A 6,000-nucleotide genomic window follows, 5' to 3' on the forward strand; every position below is an offset into this window, starting at 1 on the left:
TCTGTGCCGTGGGGTGAATGTTTGATTTGTTCAGAATTCCGTACATCATCTGTTCTTTTTGCATTTGTCGCCCTATAGGGGAATGTTATGCCCAGACGTGGGTCCCGTGTTCACTGTGTCACTGGATTCAAGTTAGGCTGGCTGTTGAGGGGTAATACCCCGAAAATGGTCCTACACTGCTTCTTTCCAGTCCAGGGAGGACCTGGCTTGGCAGTTCTGGCTGGACTGTTCACATGGAGAGCAGGGTCAAGACTGATTTGCATATAGCAGGATCCAAAGGGGGGTGGCAGGGTGATAGAAAATGATGTATTTAAGCCAGATCTGTGACGGGGTGTGAATGTTTGATTTGTTCAGCTTTCCGTCCATCATCTGTTCTTTTTGAATTTGTTGTCCTAAGTGGGAAGGGTATGCCCACACGTGGGTCCCGTGCTCACTGTGTCACTGGATTCAAGCTAGCCTGGCTGATGAGAGGAGATATTGTACACAACAACCGACCTCACTCAGTGAGCTTCATCCACAGATCCGTACCATGTTTCTGAACTTCTTGAGGAACAGCGGTTGCAAACTGTACCGTCTGTATTTACCAGATCTAGGTCACCACTTAAAAAAGAAAAGTTTTGTAATTAGTTGAGATGTTTTCAAAATGTGTGTTATCCAAGTTCTCCCTCCCCACTTGCGGAAATAAAGTGTCAAGGAGCTAGATAAAAAGAAAGAGGAAAAATGTGTGGAAACGGAAGGAGGTGCCTCATGGAAGTAACACCATGGGGGTAAGTAGGAAGGTACTCACCTACTACCTCAGGTTCTCATTATGTGGAGATATTGAGGTTTTTTTTTAGGTCGTAGTAGCCCGGGAGCCTGGGGCACTAGGCACACAAAAAGAGTAGTTGTCTACCGCGCATAGCACCGGCTTTTACAAACAAGCGGGTTGCAACAACTTGGGACAGTCTATTGACCTTTAAGTTATTATATATCTGCAAACACGAGCTTGTATTGAATGAAAAAGATGATGTACTAACACCTCGGCAAACTACAAACACGAGATAGATATCTCTCACAGCACTAGTTAATTCCTGTAATATGAGGTAGCTAAGTGAGAGTGATCTGCACACAACTGAGAGTCGAAAGAGCCATTCATAGACGAGATGCGAATTAACAACGGTGTCTTTCTATGTAGGAAAAACCATTTTTTATTAGAGTTCATATCAGTGGTTTTTAAATTCACCATGATTGATTCATGAAACAAGAATCGGAATGGTGCAGGTAGGAACAATAACCCACGCCCTGATGAAGTTGCTGTGAGTTTATCCCTGGGCAACGAAACATGTTGGCTTTTTAAGAGGGCAGACACACAGTGCTGAATAAAGTAGTGAAGCCAGTGTGTCGTAGCCCGGTTTTAATAGTGGGGTTACACTTGTAATTTTCCACACCCGAGCACCAGCGTTTATCTTTACATTTCTTTCCTTTGTATTGGTTTTTGCGCACCACACATTTTTATTTAGGTTGGAGGTTGCTGATGATGAGAACCTGAGGTAGTAGGCGAGTACCTTCCTACTTACCCCCATGGTGTTTCTTCCGTGAGGCACCTCCTTCCGTTTCCACACATTTTTCCTCTTTCTTTTTATGGAGCTCCTTGACACTTTATTTCCACAAGTGGCTTTAATTGGTGACCCAGATCTGGTAAATACAGACGGTGCAGTTTGCAACCGCTGTTCCTCGAGAAGTTCAGAAACGTGGTAAGGATCTGTGGATGAAGCTCACTGAGTGAGCAGGTCGGTTGTTGTGTACAAGACTTTGAGAGGAGGATGACCTGCCCACTACCCCTATAGCTCCTTTGTGTAGATGGTGATGAGAGGTGATGCCCAGAAACAAACTGGTCCTAGGTTTATTGTTTCTGGTCCAAGGGAGACCAGGCTTTGCAGTTCGGGCTGAAATGTTCCCATGAGAGGCAGGGTCAAGACTTATTTGCATATGGCTAGGTCAAAACTGGGATGGCAGCTTGAGCAACAAAATGATAAATTCAACTCAGATTTGTGACATGGGAGTGAATGTTTGATTTGTTCAGCATTCCGCATATCATCTTTTGTTTTTGCATTTATCGCTCTAAGTGGTAAGGGTATGCCTAGACATGGGGCCCATGCCCCCGTGCCACTGGATATAAGCTAGCTTGGCTGATATGGGGTGATAACCCCAAACACGGTCCTAGAATGCTTGTTTCCGGACTAGGGAGGACCTTGCTTGGCAGCTCAGGTTGGACTGTTCTATGGGAAGTAGGGTCAAGACTGATTTGCATATGGCAGTGTCCAAAGTGGGGTGGCAGGGTGAGCAAACAATGATGGGTTTAACCCAGATCTGTGACTGTGGGTGAATGTTTGATTTGTTCAGTATTCCATCAACCATCTGTTCTTTTTGCATTTGTCATCCTCTATCCATAGTTGCACAGCTGCGATCCCACAAGCCTGCCTGTGCCCCCGTGTGAGCGACCCACAACTATCCTTTGTTGCCTGTGTGGAGCTGCACTCTCTCTGTTGATCCAGTCATCTCTGTGGACCCCTTCATTACTGCCCCCTACACAGTCTACTGGGTTTCACTGCTCCTGAGCCCTTTCGAACTGCACTTCAGCTATGGGAAAACAAGATGCACGCCAGTCTAAACTTAAATTTAAAGGCAAGCAACACACCTCAAAGGCTGTACAGAAGCTATCTTCGTTGGACGCCCCCGAATAAACTTGCTGTTCCGCCAAAAACAATATCGACCTCAAAGATCTCCTTGTGGATGTCAAGACTTGAAGCCTGAAAGCCATCAAAGCAAAGCTAGATATCCTCACAACCTGCCTGGGTCACATGAAGCAACGTTTCAACAAGCATGAAGGCAGGCTGGACCATCTGGAAACCAGGGTCACAGATGTGGATGAGGCCCAGGTAGACTCCAGAAAACATCTTCTTTTGATGGACAAGATACTTGACCTTATGAAGGCCTAAAAGGAGGATATAGAATCAAGGTTCCGATGCAAAAACCTCAAGATCACCGGGATTTCCGAGTCCACTGCCATCAATAAAATGGAGGACTTTGTAGAAACCATGCTTAGTGACCTATTCGGAGAGGCCCTTTCCCATGTATTTATTGTGAAGAGGGTGCATCGCTCATTAGAACCACATCCACCTCCCTGGGCGCCGGCCTGTCCCATTGTTGCAAGAATTTTTAATTACCGTGATCGAGACGAGGGCCTGAGGTTGGCCCGTGAATGTCAAAAGCTCCAATACCAAGGACACGCTATTTTTTTCTACCCAGACTTTACTCTCACTGTTCAAGCTGCCCGGTGGGATTTTTTGCCTGCCAAGAGACTCATATAATAGGAACCTAAGCGCCCCATATCTGGCCAAACTACGCATTCCTTTTGAAGAAAACCCTAATTTTTTCGCAGGCGCCAAATCAGCTTTGAAGTTTACTAAACACATCACTGTTAAGAAGCCTACAACCAGGAACATGCCACGCAACTCCATAGAGGATCATCTCTGCGACAATGATGGATAGCTTGACTTGCCCGCACCCGCAGTTTACTTGATCATACCGATGATCCTGGGCAGCAACTGCCTATGTTCACCTGTCAACTACACCCTTGACCTGGGCTCGCTGGCTGTACCAATTGGGGACTGCTGGGCTCACGGATATGACAGATGATAATGATGGGCCTGCAGTCTTACCTCTGGATGTCTATCACCATTTCAGCCACCTTGCCATTCCTTGTCTGGGTCAGTTGCCTGTCGCTTTCCTGCCTCCAGGGATGTTTCTTGGACATTTTGATAAATTCATAATGGGACACTGGGAGGTGGGGTGGGATTGTCATACTCAACCATATTTGAGGTTTGGAGTGGGAGGTGGTGGATTTGGGTTGTTCGTTTTGGTTGTTGTTTGTTGCTGCTCTGTTTCCTACTCCGGGCATATACCAGGGCTGTGTTCTTTCCCCACCCACTTGCATGATTCATACTCATCAGCTGACTGAGCTCTACCACATACACCTTTTCATACCAGTGCCATGATAGCAACCAAATGTCTAACATGGAACATCTGCGGGCAAAATTATTGCAGGAAAACGCGCCTGGTTCATGCATATCTAGATAGAGACCAGGTAGATGTTTGCTTCCTTCAGGAGCTCCACCTTACACACACCTCCACCCTAGGGCTGCACCAGATGTTTCAGTGATTTCTACATCCCTCTGTACCCTGGCTATGCCAGTGGCATGGCCATTGTACTATGCAGAGGCATGCCATGCCAACTGTGCCGTGCCATTAGTGACTACTGAGGGCGCCACGTCCTCATTGTAGGCAACTCTACATAGACAGCCCATTATTTTGCCTGCAGTCTATGTCACCAATGCTGACGACCATGGTTTCTTCTCTGGCGATCTGGCGGATGATTGCTAGCCTCGGTCCCGGGACAATACTATGGGATTGTGACTTCAATGTGATACTGGATGACTGATTGCGCACTTCACGACGCCCTCACCTAACTTCCAACTCACATGGCGACCCTCACTCACAGACGTGACTGCCCACCAAAACGCATGGTACAGAATAGATTACTGGTTAATTTCTCAGGACGTTCAGAGCTGGGTTACAATGCTGGCACATCTGCCCCACACTCTCTCTGCCCACGCTCCTGTTTTTCCTAGAGGCCTTCTCCTGGTGCATACCGGTGGAGGCTTTGTTGGATGCTGTATTCCACGAGGAAGTTTGCACAGAAATAGTTTAGTACTTTGTTCACAATGTGGGCTCTGTGGACTCTCCCTTCACTCCTTTCTAAGCCCTAAAGGTGGTCATCCGTGGCACGTGTATCAGAACGCAATCAGGTGTATTAATGGGCATACATGGGAGACTTGCACATCTAGAACGTGATATTCATGTTCTCAAGACTGAATACTTACAATCCAAGGAATTGTCCAAATTGGCAGCTATCAGGGCAAATTGACACAGTTCTCAGAGGAAGCACTCCACAAGGCCAACTTTCTGGAACAGGATGTGCAGTCTTGCCGCTATGGGGAGGGTGACCTCCCTGGGAGGACCCTAGCTATTATGCACGACAAAGCAGGTGCATCCTCCTACGTGTTGTAGCTGCTGAACGGTGATCTAAATCTCCAATCCACTCCCTCAGGACTACTGAATATGATGACTTCTTTCTTGTCCAAACTATAAACAGCCACATCTGTTCACAACAAAAGTGATTTACTTGCATATCTATGTAGCATTCAATTATTATAGTCGATCCATACCTACCAATCCTATCTAGGCTCACCATTCACAGTAGAAGAAATAGTACAGGTCATTTAAAGTGTCCAGGTCGATAAAGCACCAGACCTGAACGCTTTAACCATCGCCTTTTATAAAGAATATGCATCCTTCCTTGCACCCCACATGATTCCCATGTTTGAAGAATCCCTTACTTGGGGTTCTTTGCCAGACTCCCTCAGAGAGGCAGTCATCGTGATGCTTCTCAACCCAGATAAACCTGCCTCCCACTACAACTCCTACAGCCGCTCTCAATAATCAATGCTGATAACAATGTTTTTGGAAAGTTATTGGTGAACCACCTGTAGGAAGGTGGATACCTGACTATGGTTACCCATATTTTTTGCCTAGTGTTTAGCTGGTTTTCGACTTAATTGGCCTGGGATCCTGCTAATCAGGGCCCCAGGCTATCTGCTCTCTCTTTAAAATGGACTCCATGTACCCTAGGTACATCTCCAATTGGATACTGGGTCACCTTATGAGCTCCTGTACAGTGTACTATAGGTACCCAGGGCATAGGTGCATCCAAGGCCTACCAGGGGCTGCAGCATGTATTATGCCACCCCTGGCTGGCCACCCAAATTGACACAACTGGCTGATCACTCAGCTGGGGCAAGGTGGTGTAATCGCCCTTTGCTTAGATACTGTATACCTATATCTAACCTTATATCTGGCCGCATATACACCTATAAGTCACTCCTATGGCAGGCCTTAACA

This window comes from Lissotriton vulgaris, chromosome 4_1 (assembly GCF_964263255.1).
Source record: "Lissotriton vulgaris chromosome 4_1, aLisVul1.2, whole genome shotgun sequence".
Classification (NCBI taxonomy): Eukaryota; Metazoa; Chordata; class Amphibia; order Caudata; family Salamandridae; genus Lissotriton; species Lissotriton vulgaris.